Source organism: Cavia porcellus, unplaced genomic scaffold (assembly GCF_034190915.1).
Source record: "Cavia porcellus strain 051 isolate PalLab524CR breed Dunkin Hartley unplaced genomic scaffold, mCavPor4.1 scaffold_9, whole genome shotgun sequence".
NCBI lineage: Eukaryota > Metazoa > Chordata > Mammalia > Rodentia > Caviidae > Cavia > Cavia porcellus.
The window spans coordinates 55,334,722-55,351,890 of NW_026947492.1; the positions used below are offsets into that span (position 1 = coordinate 55,334,722).

The 17,169-nt window shown below is 39.9% G+C and overlaps 1 protein-coding gene across 1 annotated transcript in view; it reads left to right on the forward strand.

The window, feature by feature from the left end:
- The window catches only part of Gab2 (GRB2 associated binding protein 2), a 187,797-nt gene that overhangs the window by 139,196 nt on the left and 31,432 nt on the right, over positions 1–17,169 (forward strand). The window lies entirely within an intron of this gene.

Genomic DNA, 17,169 nt, shown 5'->3' on the forward strand with positions numbered 1-17,169 from the left:
CATTCACAGACCTATTTGCTGTGGCTGAGGTACCTAATAACTAGCAAGAAGGGAAAGCAAGATGTTTATAAATCATTGAGAACTATTTTCAAAATAAAATGCTATTATGTATACATTAATGTTACTCTCTGAAGGCTAAGTTACCAGGATAACTTGGTCGATATTAGATCTGTCGTAGTATAGCCAACCAACCACTATAAATTGAGCTTAGGGAGTTTAGCTCATCAAAAGCCCTGTTTTATAACTCTTGAAGATTTTGAAATAAAGCCAAAGCCTCCTCCATATCCTCTGCACTATTTTAGCTTTTCCCTTCTTGAACTCCTTGGCAAGAATTTCATAGTATTTACATGCCTAATTCTATGGAATAAAAACTTCCCAGAATTCCAACCAACTGTTCTTTATCTCTTCCCTACCTTTTCTCTGCTAAAAATATGGTGAGGCTGCCCTCCTTTAAATATTTTATAAATATTGAAACTTCTAGTAATCCTTGAGTTTCCCAGCTAACTCCCCAGCAGAACATTTTAACTGCCAGGTCCCATCTAGGCCATAATATACCCCAGGAATGCTTCTGTAGGAATCGTCCACATCCAGTGGAAGAATGTTACTAGGGAATGGGGATCTTCAAATAGTTCTGTCCTCTACAGGGTGGGGGGTGGGGGAAGGATTAATGCCCTAAAGCTTAGGACTCCTTATTCCTATGGGACTTGTGACAGCAAGCAGGGCTATGATAGAGCCAAGCTGTCCACTCAGATGCCTTTGGGTGACCTTGGGCCTTGTCCCATGACAAAAGTGAGTGGGAGAGTAGAAACTGGGAGCAGAGTAGGGTGGGGAAGGAAGACGCATTTCTGAGACCTCTTGCTTCTCCCTTCTCATGCCTGGGAGGGCATTTTCCTCCCTAATTCCTCCCCCACTGTTTACATTATGATGTTTTAAGTGAGTTCAGATTCCCAACTCCTCTGGGGATCCTTCTTGGAAGCTAACTGCAAGTATGGGAGGTGAGACATCGTCTCTTGAGGAGCAAAGAACAGAGTAGAGACTGACCCAGGCCCCACCCCAGAGGCAGAGCTGGTGTCTGAATCACCCACCCTTTTATTCCATTTGAGACAATGAAGAGAATAAACATCCAGACCAGTTTTCAGCCAGATCTGAAATCACCAAACCTTTAAAAAAATCAGTATTATCCTAAGCAATCCTAAAGTATCCGTCCTTTCTCTTAAATCTTTTGCTTATTTGTTGTTGGGTTTTTGTTTTTGTTTTTTGGGGGGTTTTTTTGTCCTTTCTCTTAAATCTTTTGCTTATTTGTTGTTTTTTTTTCCATTTACAGCTGGGTCTAGTCATCCCCAGAGCAGGCCTCAAGTTGGAAAATGAACTTCATAAAATCCTTATGGACTTTTCTGCATTGTCCTAATGCAGGCCCCAGCCCTGACCTTCAGAAAAGGCCAAACTCTGGAGGAGGAAAAGGAGACAGGGAGAAACCTGACCCTACTATCTTCATTCTAAGCCTTGATCCTTCTTCCTGCTGTGCCTTTTATACCAGACACTCCCCCTCACCTCCTCAGCCAGCCAGGCAGCATAGATTATGTCTAGTGTTACCTGCCAAAAACCCACAGACTGTTAGAGATGAGAGTGTCGTATCCCACGTCCTCAACACCAGCAGCTTCGGGTAGCTTCCAGATGAAAGACATCACCCTCGCCTTCATTCCCTTTTCTTTTCTTTTCTTTTCTTCCTCCACCCTCCCAGTTGGTTGGTTGGTTTGCTTGTTTGCTTGTTTGTTTGTTTGTGAGAGGGTCTTATATATAATTTAGACCGGTCTTGAACTCACTGTATACCCAAGGCTGCCCTCAGCCTCCTGAGGTCCTGGGATTACCTGTATGGGTCACTAAACCTGGCTTATCTTCCCTCTCTTCACCTGTCTTCTTCCCCCACCCTGTTCTCTCCTCTCTTCTTTCTTTCTTTTTATTTTTTGATGCTTCAGTGGCTTCTGTTTATTCTTAGTGAAAGAAGGCAATAAACGATTGTTGGATTGGTTCCAGAGCAGATCCCATAGCCCATTTTTGGACTGAAGGTAGAATTAGAAATTTGTATTTAATAGTAAATGTAAACTCTTAACTCTTTACCATCTTTAATCTACTAAAAATTCAGTGAGGTTGCCTTCCCTTAAATATTTCATAAATGTTGGTTCCCTGGAGATCTTGATTTTTATTAAATACCCAGTTGTGGGTAACTATTCACAAGATTCTCAGAGCTACAAAATCAGTAGATATGATTATCTCTCTCTAGGATCTAAATTGGGACCCAAAGCCCTAATTTAAAATTTTAGCCTTGTTACCAATTCACTGGATAGACCTCACTTTCTTCAACAGTAGACTAGAAGTGATTTTTGAAAACTTATTTTAAGTGTTACCTTTTAGCTAAATCATGCGTGCAAAGCAATATTGGAACAGGTAAGAGGGAGCCACTTTGAATATTACAAGAGAGAAGGTCCAGTGCTGACAGTGGAGCTGGACCAAGGTGCTTATCTGAGAAGCCTGGACCATACTGTGGATATTTGGCCCATGGCAGATATTTCAAAACAGGGACCCAGACACGGCTGACCTATGGGAATTTTTGACACTCCACTACAAAATGAAAAGCCTGAAGTAGAAAAACAGTCATTTTCATAAAGCTAAATGTAGTTAGATTTTTAAAAGTTTCCTTTGTTTAGAGATTCTACATTGATACATTTCTAGAGTGCACAAGTGGAAAGATAAAGGAGACAGTGTTTGAACAATCCATCCAGTAGGAGTCAGGGAAATGACGAATGACCTGGAGGTGATGCTGGTATCAAGATCACCTAGTCCTCAGCCCCTGCGTCTGCTTCTACTTGCATAGCCCCCAAGCTTAGCCCATCCGAGACCCTCAGCAGTGCTCCAGGGTCCTTGGATTGTTTGACTCAGTTCTGGCCCTACTATAGTTGTTTCTTAGAGTCAAAGGTGGGGTTTTTGTCTCACTTTCCTGATCTTCAGTCTTTGCCCTGTTAACCTGCCTGCAGTCTCAAATTCCGTCCATGATTGGCCCCTGTCCTGCTTTTATTTTTAGTATCTCTCACAGATCAGTCTTTCCAGACTTTAAGCCAGTGGCCAGAGTCTGCCTGCCCACTGGGAGACTTCTGAGTTGCCATGGTGTGTCTGCCTGCGTTTCTGAAGAAAAACCGCTTCTGCTTCTTCCTGAACATGCTCCTTCCTCTCAGACTGTGCTGCCCTGGTTTCCGTTCTGTGTTCACTCATTCAGTGCACACCGTAGAATGCCTGGTTTTGCCGGGTCCTGTCCTATACAGACTGGCGCAGTAATTCCTGAACTTTGTTCCATTTATGCTCTCTCTCTGCCAGGCTACCTTCAGAACTCGTCTTCAGAACAGTAAACTCTTTGCCTCTTTAGCTTTTAATGGCAGTACACCTGACTCTTTTCCAAGATATATCTATCAGATAAAGAAAAATGGAGATAAACCTCTAGTGTGAAAATTTTTTTTAAAAAACTTACTTTTGAGACAGGGTCTCCCTGGGTGTTCCAGGCTGACCCTGACCTCACTAAATAGCCCCAGCTAGCCTTGAACTCTCAGTGATCCTCTTACCTCAGGTGCTGGAATTATAAGTGTGTACTGCCATACCCAGCTGAAAATTTAAAATTTTTTACATGCTTTAATTTAGCCTCACCATTAAGCACCATGTATGATCAAAAACAGAAATAGAAGTTTTAATTAACTCAGGTACGATATGTCTGGTCAATGCAGTATTTTCTCAATTAATTCAAGTCTGTCTGTCTTTTTTCTGGCGTACTACCTAAGTTCCCAGAGGTTTAAGAAAATAGAAACAATTTGCTAGGCTGGAGCACAGAGTTTGGGGATGGGGGAGGAGGCTTGTGGAAGACAGTAAGAACATGTCTCATCCTTTCTCTTTTCTGTCTTTCAGCTTTACCACAGTAGTAGAAAGCCAATAAATAGTAGCTTTCTAATAAATACCCTCTGAAGTAATTTACTTGAATTAGTTACACTGCCATGTTTAGCTATAAACTTTGTAAATATTTGCACAAAATTTGTTTTTGAAACTTCCAACTTATTTCTAAATATTATTGTTTTGAGAAAGTTACTGTTGGGAGGGGCAAAAAAGAAACATCAAAAATATTCTAACCTTATTCACAGTATAATGACTATGACTGAAATACCTGAAATTCTGTATATGAAAAAGAAATGGTATGAAATATAGTGAAAAACAAAAAACAAGTGAAAAATGTATGATGTACTAACCAGGATGAAGATACAGGATAATGCTAATAATCTAGATTTTATTTTTACATATCTGTCATTTCTTTACTATTTGCTTCTATTCACTACCTCAACTATTTCCTGGATAAGATCAGTGAACAAAATTCTTCATGGGAGGCGTAGGGGTGCTTTTATGATCTGAGGTGTTAATGGGGAACAGGATATGTGAGGCTCAGACTGTCACAGTCAAGAAGAAAGAGACAGATAAAAACAAAATGTTTGAATGATAGCAGTTAAGTGCTTTGATGAAGATAAGCCCTGATCGTGTGATAAGTAGTAGCTAGAAAGTTATTTAGGTCAGGTAAGCAGGAAAGGAAAGGTCTCTTTTAGTCCCAAATATAGTTCTTAGTTCTACTGAATACTTATGTAGCCCTTTGTAATTTGAAAAGCATATGCTTCTCATCTGCCTGCTAACCTTCACATGGAACTGCATAATGGAGTGAACCCTCACCTTGGTGTGAAGAAGTTATAGATTTGTGCCCTGGCTGGGTGCATCCTAGTAGCTTGATAATACTTAGTAATATCATTTCTCAGTCATATCTGTATGTGTTAAATGGATTTGTAGATTACTGCCCTGCCAGTTTTCCAGGGTTGGAAATGTCAGAGTTGTAGACAACAACCTATAATTGGGAAATAATTTTTAATTCTTTTTATAATAGCATCAAAAAATAAAATACTTAGGAATCAGTAATAAAAATATTAGATACCTATCCAGAAAATAACAGAACAGCACAGGGAGAAATTATAGAAGGCCCAATAAAGGGAGAGTTATCCCATGTTGAGTAGAAGGCTCAATACTTTTAATATATCATTCCTCCAGCAAATTGATTTATAGATTCAGCGTAATCCAAGCAGGCCATTTTTATATTAACTGATATCAGATCAAGTCAGGAAAGCCTACATACACACATGAAAACACTATTTTATCAAAAGAACATGTCCATAGTAACTTGAGACATTTTTCAGTCATAGCATTAGACTTCCTAGAGAACTTCGTAGAACCATACGAGATGTGCTATAAGAACATGAACATGAATTTTTATAAAATTACTGGTAGGAGCTCTAAAATGACTCTTTTTACTTGAGTGCATAGATTTGGCAATCACTGCTTTTGGTTTCAGTTGACTTATGTTCCATTTGTGATAAATTTAAATTAGATGCTGGTATTGTGAAAGAGGGCATGATTATATAAAACAGAGTGAGAACTTTTAGTCAAGGGGTAGCAAACTTATGACTAACAGAGCATATTCTACCAACTGTCATTCTAGTCTGATAACATGCCTTGGCATCCCTGCTCAGTACACATAGTTTTAGTGTGTTGACCTTCCCAGTGGTGTTACAAAGACACTCCTTTTGGACCCTCACTAAAAAAATACCTGGAGATGCCAAGGCATCAATAGGCAAGACTGGAAGATAAGAAGCTAGAGATGTGAAACCATGAAATTGTTGTAGCATCTGTAGAACTGAATGCAGTAGCTGAAAAAATTGCTAAGAGCTATGTGTTGAGTCCTACTGGTCTCTCTGCCCCTGTTGTCTTCTGCTTACTTCAAAAGTCAGTTAACCACATTTGCACCCTCCAGGACAAATCCTGCTCTAGTCAAACCTTAAAAGTTTGGATATAATGAGTTCAAGGCCTCCTCTACCCTGAGTTCCTCTCACAGTGGAGTACAGAGGGAGAACTACCATTTATGAAACACTGATGTGGAGATTATGGCATTTATTATGCCCTAGAACTACTTTATGGGTAGCAATTTTACAAATGTCACAGATTGGGAATCTTGGATTCAGATACCATGCCTAGGTTTCACAGCCATAAACTGAGATTTAGGCTCCAAAGCCCATGTTTCAATTCCCTTTACCACACTGCCTCTCTTGAAGCTGAAGTTCCCCTTCTGGTAATGCTTCAGATCTCTTAATTTCCCAAGCAAAGCTGGAGCTCTTAGAACCCCAGCCTCACCATTCAGACTGGTCCATTTAAAGTCTCATTCTTGTGATTATTTCACTGCTAATGATTCTTGATAAACTCCTATGATTATGACTAACACTTGTGTTTTATATCAGTTGCTAGTTGTCTCTTAGAGTCTCTGTGAAGGAGAGGAAAATTTCTCTCATAAAGTTGGTTAAGCTTAAAAGTATAGAGTGCAGACTGTGCAACCACTGTGGAAACTGTATGGAGATTCATCAAAAAACTAGGATCAAAGGTCCCATTTGACACAACTATTCTCCTTCTAGGTATCTCCCCAAAAGAATTAAAAATACAGTGATATATTTTTGTGAAAAGATTGTAAGGATCAGATGCACTGGTAAAATACTAACTTATGGTACCCACTGAACACTGGACAGATTGATTCCCAATAATTCCCAGAGTTTCTTGGGGGAAGGTAGAAGTGCCACCCTGTAAGTTTGCTCTTTCCAAATGCAATGTAAACTCATACAGTGAGGACATGATCTGCCATTTTGGACTGGCTCTTAGTACCTACAGTAAATGATGATGATCCTAACAAAATGACAAGAATGCTTCATTCCAAATGAGGAGGATCACTGGATGTGGTAGAACATACTTATAACCCCAGCCCTTGGGAGGCTGAGGCAGAAGGATTGCTGCAAGTTCAAGACCAGCCTGGGCTACAAAGTGAGCTTAAGGCTAGCCTGAACTGCATAGTAAAACCCTGTCTCAAAAAGGCAAAAAGAAAGAAAGGCAGACAAGCAGACAGACGGAAAGAAAAGAAAAGAGATAGGAAAAAGAAAAGAGGATCACTTAGCCAATCCAGGTCCCACACAAGGGAGAATCAGAAAGGTTTGCCATGTCTGAGGTGTCTGGTAGATCATATAAGGTAAGAACAAAGCTTGTAACTTGATCTCTCTGAAGTGAACGGGACAGTACATGACTAAATATAGATTTGTTGTCCAAAACTATATAGAAACACAAGCCAGGAAACCTCACTGAAAACAATTCTTTCTACCCTAAAGAAGAGTTTACATTTAGATCCTGACCCAGAGAGGAAAGATTCTGACTTACTGCCATAGCGTGTTTATTGAATACCTTCTTGTTCAAATCCCAGTGTTTACAAGGCACAGAACATTGTGTTGAACACTGCCAGCAAAACAGGGATGATCTAGACCCTGGCTTCTAACAGCTCACAGTCCCATTTTATGTGACAGATTTGTGAGTTCCCAACCACAATAAATGGCAACTTAAGTACTATAAAAGGTGTAGGAGAAAGTGTGATTAACTCTAACTAGAGGACAAGGCATTTGCATTGCCAAAGTGAGATGCTTCAGGGCCGAGAAAGTCTGTAAGGGTATGCCACTGGGGACTATGCCTTGCCACTGAGTTGCAACCTCTCACTCCCTTTTCTCTGTGCCCTTCACAGAATCAATTTCTGCTAACGGATACCACGAGATCATATGCACCAAGGTCAGGATGTTCTGGCTTGGCCCTCCCAAGCTCTGAGAGTTTCTTTCTCAGATTCTTGGAGTGGGTGGGGAGTCATAGTTGCACAAAGGTCTCATGGGATCTCATGTGACTGCCGCCTCTTTCTTCCTGTTTTATAGTTGTTTTGTTTTATAAACACTAGGAAACTTATGTTTTTGAACTTGAAAAATTATTTATGGTAGCCTTTAATAGTTTGATCCAGCATGTGTTTACTTACCATCATAAACTCACAGTAAAATAAATTTTCAGTCAGCCAGTGTTCTGGCGACCAGACCTCATGACTGGGTTCAAACATACATGCACACATTATAGAAAAGTACATCCTCATTCACAATGAGACAGTTTTCTTTTGGTACAGGGAACCAAGCCCTAAAGTACAAGATTAGAATAGTGATTCTAGGGTTCTTTTCCTTGGTTGGATGAGCAGTTTCTTCAGTTGTAGCAGAGTCACTCTGTAATATAATTGATCAGATATTCATTGGGATCCCTTTTCTGTATTTAAGCTTCTCAAAGATTACTTGATCTAATCCAAGTTTTTCCCTTTATGGAGGGGAAGTAGCTGTGAGAGATGAGGATATGGACTCCAAGGACCCTTTTAAGTACTATTCTATGCAAGTCACTGTGCAGAATGAAGCCATTTTGTGTTTGTCCTAAAAGGTATGAATTGCTCATCTAATTATGGCATGTAGAATATTTTGAGGATTATTCTTGCTTAAAAAATGTCAAGAGAATGTGAGAATGACCTGGAGCAATCTTGCCCTCAAGACCTGTCTTGTACTCTCAATTTTTAGAATTCTCTATATCCAACTAGCTAGCTGATCCTTGTTTCTGCAGGGAGTACTCACCCCTTAGAATTCTATACATTATATTTTCAAGGTTCTTTCATCAGTCACCTTTTCCCCACTTTCAGAATCCTTAGAATTTTACCATCATTCCACTTCTGAGAATAAATCACGAGATAAGTGTCAAGCCTATAACCATTTATTGAGTTCCTATTGAGTTATAACCTTTATAGAGTTAATATTTAGTTACATTTCATCTCACCAAATCCTAAAAACAAAAACCTATAGGCTTTCCCTTTGACATTTGACAGTGTGGGAGATGAGATACATGAAGAGACTAAAACATTTTCCTGGCTGGGTGTGGTGGTACACACCTATAGTCCCAACATTTGGGGAGACTAAGGCAAGAGAATTGCCCATGAGTTCAAGGCCAGCCTCAACTGCATAGTAAGACCCTGTCTCTACAAGCAATAACAACAACAAAAAGTATTTCCCAAGGCCTTGTAGTAAAATAGTTTCAGATCTGGACTCCCATACTTCTAAAAGGTACACCTCAGGATTCTTTCTGTTACACATTGTTCCTTTGTACTTTACAGAAGACAAATGATATGAAGGGCCAGTGAAAAAATGGTTGGTTTTTAATTTATAATTTTGATGCTCTAGACGAAAGTTAGGGGACTTTTTCACTTAGCTTTCAAAGACTGCTTTACCATTTATCTTTCAGCAGACTCTAACCTTCTACCTCTGCCCCAGCAGTCACAACCAAGAGTTGTTAAAACCAAGCCTGTGGATTTTAATCCAAGTCACTCTGTAAATATAATCGATATTCATTGGGATCCCCTTTCTGTATTTAAATTTCTTAAAGATTACTTGATCTAGTCCAAATTCTTCCCTTTAAGGAAAAAAATAAGTCACAAGAAGATGAAATGATGTATCGAAATCACTCAGCCAACCAACAGTAAATCCAGGCCTACACCTTATTTGCTTTCTTAACTTTGCCTCCCATCAAGTTAATACTGTTCACCTCAAAGGGGTCTCATCCCTTACACAGGTGAAAAAACTGAAAAGCATAGAGGTGCACACTTGTAAAATTTGAAAAGTTGAGGCCAACCTGAGCATCTTAGTGAAACCCTGTCTCAAGATGTATTTGTGTGTATTGTAAAAATTATTTTATCATTGACAACAAGTTTATCTTCAATAAAAATCAATTTCTATGCTAATAGTGTTTGCTCTTGAGTAATTAACCTAGCCCCAGTCAATGCTGGTTGGAAGATTGGCCTTAGTCAAGAATTCTGCAATTTATGAACTACTTTCCATGGTTTTCTATCTTTTAAAACATTTATCAAGGTGAAGTTTTTTAGAGGGGCAGGGGATATAGATCAGAAATAGGGCACTTGCCTACTATGCAGGAGGAGGTTCAATTGCCAGTACCATAAAACTTAGAAAGACAGTGTGACCTTCTAAGCATCCAGTGCAGTTTGGAAAGCAATTCGTACCTCATGGACAGTCTCAGGGTTTGTACTCCAGAAGAGAAGCATTAAGAACCACTAGAACTGTGCTAAATGTTATGTATAAAATGATTTCTGATCATTAGAGCAGCCCTATGACGTGTGAGTTATCTTTGTCAAACAAGTGACAGTTGTATTAGTTCATTAGTGTGTCCAAGGCCATAGAGCTCTGTGTTAACAGAGCCAGGCTTTGCATCCAAGATGCCAATAAGTGGGCTACCACTTTATGGGTTCTGATACCCACAGTCTTGAGGGTGGGGATTGTTTTGGGAAGGAATAAAGATAAAAAGGCCATTGAGATAAGGGAACTAGTCATTATTTGGCCAGTCATCTTTTCCAGAAACTCCCGCCAGCCTCTCCTTTCCTGCCTGTTATCGCTAGCCAGTGGATGGCTGGGCTGGCCTGAGCTGAGATCCTCTGCTGCAATCCTTCAGAGCTTTCCTGTTCTAGAGTTTTGCAAAAAGGTAGGAGGAGTGTTTGTATGTTGGGCAGGCTTCCCAGGGGTGATTGTAGAAAGGAAGGGGAGTGATTTTGTAGGACTTAAAAAGAGGTCTGGAAGAAAAGGAAAAAATAAAACGCTGCTTAAAAGAAAATAAATTGACTCAACATTTGTGGGCATTATCTTTAGTCTAGACGTAGAGATAGAAGGCCAAGCCAGGAGTCTGGACACCTCCATTTTCTTTTTGCTGTGTAACTGGCCCCAATGACCCAAGATACGTCATTATGCCAATCTCACTGTCTAACACTAAAAACGATGTAGGCACACTTCAGGTGATGTTGTCCTTTATTTGTAGCATTTCTTTTATTATCCTTCAAGGATAATACCTTTTATCCTTGAAGAATAATAAAAACATTCTATTAACATTTTATGCATATACACAGGTTTATTTCTATATCCTTATTTCACTTACCCCTTAAAAACAACCCACTGAAGCAGAGAGGCAGGCCAAGAATTATCCTAGATTGATAGGTATAAACTGTACTTCAGAGAGACCTGTGCAGGATTTCACAGCTAGCTAGTGGTAGAACCGGACCGGTTACCCAGTGTCCTGGCTTTTGTCATGTGCATAAGGTTCTTTCACTGAGAGACAGAATTTCAGTCCACTTGAGCTTTTTGCCTCCAAATTATGTTTGTTGTGTTTTACTGAAATTTATACTTCCCTGCTGTGATTGTGGGGTGAAAAACCTAAAGAGTGAGGTTGAAAGAAGGTTATCAGGAAGTTCAGGAGGTAATAAAGAGACTCTTTCTTCACTGTGGAGCACAATGTTATAAGGACTTCATGTTGGCTAAGTGCAAGTTTTTTCTTCAGAACTGACAAAAAATAAATGTCAAATGTCTTCTAATGGACTACTTGCTATTATTCTCCTGCATATCCTTAACTCTTCCTAGTTTGCAAAGGGCTGTGTGTTTCTTAAAAACCTATTCAAAGTGTACATGTCCAAGTTTTTCAGTATATCCACACAGCTGCAGAACCAATACCTCAGTCTAATTTCAGAACATTTTTATCATCCCAGAAACAAGCACTATATGAATTGGCAGTTATTTCCTGTTCCTTCACCCTTATCTCATGCATAAGCAACCACTAATGTACTTTGTATCTCCATATTTAGCAATTATAGACATTTTATATAGTGGAATCTGACATTTTCACTTAGCATAATGTTTTTAAAATTAATATATATCATAATGTATCAATGCTTTATTTTTAGTGTCAAATAATATTCCATTGTATAGGCTATTCCACGTTTTATGGATTGATTAATCAGTTGCTAGGCATTTGTATTTTTTCCTAGTTTTTTGGATATTATGGGCAGTGCTGTGAACATTCATGTATAAGATTTATTTATGCATGGACATAGGTTGACAGTTTTCTGGGTTTGGTTTTGTTTTTCCCCTAAGAATCTCTTGCTGTCTACAGGAAGACATCTTGCAGACAGTTTTATTCTTTATGGGAACTCAGTCGGTCCCCATCATTCTCCCTTATGTTGACATTTATGTAAGGTATATACCCACAGGTAGAACCAGTGGGTCACTGAGTGATGACTGAGGTAACGTCAGAGTGGGTGTATGTTTACAGCTTTACTGAGATATATTTCACTTTTCACTAAACTCTTTCACTTAAAGCATGCAGTTCAGTGGTTTTTCATATTTACAGGGTTGTGAGACCATTGCCACGTTCTTATTTTTAAAATTTGTCATTGCCCCACAAGAAAGTCCCATACTGATCAGCAGTCACAGTTCCTGTTCCACTACTCACTCCCAGGCAATCACTACTTTGTGGATCTGCCTATTCCAGACATTTCATGTAAATTAAACCATACAAGCTGAGGTCTTTCATGACTAGCTCACTATTTTGAAGGCTCATCAAAATAATACATCAGTGTTTCACTCATTTATATGGATGAATAATAGCCTGTTTTATGGCTGTATCACATTTTGTGTAGCCATTCATCAATTGATGGGCTTTTGAGATGTTTCTACTTTTTGGCTCTCATGAATGGTGATGTTGTAGACATTCATGTACTAGTTTTTTGGGAGGCATGGGGATGTTTAAAATCAATCCTCTTAACAACACTATTATAAAAAGACAGTTAGTTATATTTCTTTTTTACAGATAAGGCGACTGAGGCTAAGTGACTTGCTAGCAAGCTAAAGACAAATCCACAAAGAGCTCTCCCAATTGCTTTTTTTTTTTTTTTTTTTTCTGTTACATAACACTTTGGAACTTTAGCTCTGTGAAATATTTGGCAATGTTTCTGAAAACTTTTATTATAGGATGTGACACAAAATGATGATAGAGCTTTGAATCAGCCCTGTCTAGAATGTAGATGTTAAAACATTCCACTAAAGAAAGGCAGTTACCATCTGAAGGAAGCAACTTTCATTGAGCCAAATAGAACAGCACAGAGCCCAACTGGCTGGAGCTCCTGCCTCTAGCTGACGGCAGAGTGAAGGTAGCACCTCCCCAGACATTTGGTAGGGCCTAACAAGAGTCAGACACAGTCTGCTTACCAGAAAAGGGGCACAAGGCAGCAACTCTGCTGTCTACAGAGTTTTAAATGGGAACACCTTAGTCCAGAAAACTGGTCTCCGAAGTCAATTTTGTAATTATTTTCCATCGAATAAGCAAGAAGACCTTACATGAAGTTTGGGATTTTATGGCAGTGTACTGGATTTTTAGGACTGCCATAACAGTTTATCACAAATTGGGTAGATTAAAACAACAAAAATAAATTATCTGACAGTTCTGGAGACTAGTTGTCCAAATTTAAAGTGTGTGCACTGCTGATGCCTTCTGGGCGCTCTCAGGGAGAATGGGAACTTCTCTCTTAGTTTCTGGTGGCTGCACACAGTCCTTGGCATTCTCTGGCTCGGCTCGTAGACCTATTTACTCCAGTCGCTTTCATCATGGCATTTCCCCTTGGTCTCCCTGTCTGTGTCTGTTTTATAGGGACACCAGTACTGGAGTAGGCATCCCCAATCCAATAATACTTTTTCTTAACTAATTATATCTCAAAGTCCTGTTTTCAAATAAGATCCTATTTTAAGGCCTGAGCAAACATGAGTTTTGGGAAGATGCTATGATAGCCAGTACAGGCACTAAGAAATAATCACATAAGTTCACGTAGAAATCTTTTAAAATTGTAATCAGAAGTGTGGTTTTTAGCAAAGCTTAGCATCAAACAGTTTTGACAGAACTTTTCTGGAGTTATGGACCTTTACATGAAACTGGCTGGTTTCATAGGGATAGCTTTGTGATGGCGGAATAGAAGCTATTACATGAAGGCCCAACTCAACCAAACTCTATGCTTCATCTAAATATGAAGTGCAGATTGTGACCACAGGGAACATAAATATTTTAATATTTTTATTTGAGTTTTTGCCAGGAAAAATTATTTTATTTAAAATATTCATTCAACAAAGATGTACTGAGCACCTGCTTGCAGTGGGACAATTATAGGCATAGAGAATACAAAAGTGATTAGAACACATTTTAGGATGCGTGGGTGGCCGCAGACTAGAACAGACAGACCCCAGCCTCTCTCTGTGAGTCAGCACCATTCAAGGACCAGGGGTAGAGAAAAAGGCCACACCAGGAAGTAAGCCCAGTCTAGGAACCAGTGCATGTGAGGGGCTGGAACGACAGACGCCTGCCCCTTGTGGCAAACAAGAAGCACCAGCCCACCCTCAAACCCCCATCCCCATCGCTGGTGAAAGTGACTAGTTTATCCAGAGAAGCACTGTGATGATAGCTATGGAGGTGAAATGCAATTGGATGCCTGTGGTGCTTTGGTGTTTCACTAACACTGCAGGTCTAGGGCCAAGGTAAGGAGATTTGCAGCCATTGTTGATTCCCTGTGGTCTTGTTTTGAAGTCCTGTATCATTTCCATTGTTTTGTAGGGTTGGGTTTTATTTTGTTTTGTTTGATTATGTCAAATCCAGTGGCATGAGCAGCTGTTTCAAAGATAGCAAGAAATATCATGGTAACAATTTTGGATTTCCTGCTGGCTTGTTTTGAAGTCCTTTATTACATTCATTATTTTGTTTTTGTTTCTATTCTATTCTGTTCTGCTTGATTTTTGCCATGTCCCAAGTTATCTGTAGCCGTTTTGAAGACATCAAAAAGCGTTATGGTAAGGGCCAGGGATTTAGGTCAGTAGCCTAAGCGCCTGCCTGGTAAACATGAGGTCATGAGTTCAACCCCCAGTACCAAGAAAAAAAAAACAAAGAAAGTTTCTATCTAAAAATTGCTGGGATTTTAGCTCAGTGGCATAAGCACCTATCTGAGGTTCTGAGTTTGATCCTTGGTACAAAAAAAAAAGGCATTATGGTAACTATTGTTGCTTTATAATGTTTTCAAGTTCTGTATCTCTTATACTGATTTGTTTTGATTGATTTTATTTTGTTTTATCCTCTTTAAAATAAAATTAGAGGGGCTGGGGATTTAGCTCAGGGGCATAAGTGCCTTCCTTGCAAGTGTGCAGTCATGAGCTCGATCCCTGGTACCGATAAAAATGAAAAAGACAAATAAAATAAAATTAGAACACATTTTGGGTAACTATGAGGAGCAAGGTTGTTTACATCCTTTAACTTCCCTGTATTGATTTGTAAATAGGGAAACTGACTCTTAGAGGTGACATGACTTCACACAGGTCTACCAGTACATAGATGGAGAGGGGAGGGAGTGGTGTCCTCAAGTGGGATTTTACAGCCTGAGATTCTCAAGGATAGATCCCTCCTTTTATTCAGACTGAGCCCAACCATTTAGGATAGGGAGCATGAAGGATGCAGTGGATGACAAGACAGAGTAACTAGGCTGTGACAAAATGCCTTTGCTGTCCAACTGGGGAACCCGGGCTTTATTTTGAAGGCAAGAGGTAGTCAGTGTGTGGTGCTGTGGGAATAGTGATTTATTGTGCTACATATATTACTTGTTCAATAAATGGTCACTAACTTATGTAACATACTGGACTTAATACTAGGGATAGAACCATTACAAAAGAGGCAGAATCTCTTTCCCTCACTGACTTTACAGTCTAATGTGATGAGAGGTCTCTGTGTTCCTCTGAAGTCCAAGGGAACACTGATAAGCAAGGTTGAAGAAATAAACAGGAAAATGATTTTAAAGAAAAAGAGCTCTTTGTACATCATTTTAAGGTTAACAGGGAGCTGTTGAAGAGTCTTACATGGAGGGGGCTGGGGATTTAGCTCAGCGGCATAAGCATCTGCCTTGCAAGCAGGCAGTCGGTCGTGAGTTCGATCTCCGGTACCGATTTAAAAAAAAAAAAAAAAAAGAGTCTTACATGGGGAAGTAACATAGTAACATAACCATGACATTGCCATTGAGAAACAGGGCAGGCATAGCCAATGCCCAGGAGAGGAGAGCCAGCGGGATGGTGATATTGGCGTGCTTTGCAAAGATGGGGAACGCAGGCATGATGGGCTCTGGTTAGACTCTTGACCTGCTGTGGAACACCTGAATGCCTGAGGCAGGGGGAGCAGCTAGGAGCCCAGGAAGGAGAGCTGAGCTAGAGGTGGAGATTTGAGAGTTGTCATCGCACAGGTGATAACGGAAGTTTGGGAGTGCACAGGATTACCTGGGAGTGTCTCCAGGCCTAGAATGGGGCTGTGAGAGGGTTGAGGCATACCCCATGGAAGGGCAGAGCAGAAATAACAGGGAATGTAGACTCTCACCAGAGGCTTTGTTTTTTTAAACCTCCCCTGCATCTTCTTAGGCAGCAGCTTATGTTCCTCCCATGGAGCCATGGTTACTCTGTCCCCTAGCATAAAACCTCTCTCCTATTAGAGCATTCATCTTACAAATCTAATGGAGTAATAAAGGCATTGATTCTTGTAACAAACATCTAGGTCACTGTGAGAGCTGCAGTGGGAATTCATATTGGGGTCAATACAGCTGCCGATGGAACAGTTTTCCCTAAAGGCCCATTGGCTTTGCTTCTTTATACACTGGCAGAAGACGCCCTGCCTAGTATCAGAAAATGACTGGAGAGTAATTAGAACCGTGGAGCATTAATGAGCTGGTGATTCTCCCTAGGGCCGTGAGAAGGTCACAGCCCAAAATAGGTCAGATAACAGGAAGCAGCAGGCAGAGAACTGTGTCCCTGTGATTTGAATAAACTTAGCCATCATGATCTGAACTAAACCTTTACTTCTTAGAACATCCACTGTTGGAATTTTTTAAAATATTGAACGAAGGTTTTTGCTTATTCTACTAAGAACCTCTGTGTGGATCTTCATTGGGTAAGTGTTGGGACTATAAAGTTAGCAACATCACAGCCAAAGTCCTCGGAAACCCAAGGGTTAGGCAAGGAAGCAGAGTGAATGTGGTTACGATGGAAGCAGAAGCAAAACCAAGAGCAGAAGAAAAACCAAGTATGGGAAAGTTTCAAAAAAAAAAAAAAATGTGATATCCTGATAGGGTTGTAAAGTCTGGATATGAGTTTGCCAGGACAGTATAAATGAAATTCAGGTGGAAAGAACAGTGTAAGCCAAAACAAAAACCACAAAAGAGTCTGGTGTGTGCAGGGACTAATGATGCTTCCATATGCCTTGTTTATGGGTAGAGAAAAGCAGGAAACATCAGGCTGTGAACAGCCTTGTAAGTTGTGCTAAGGAATT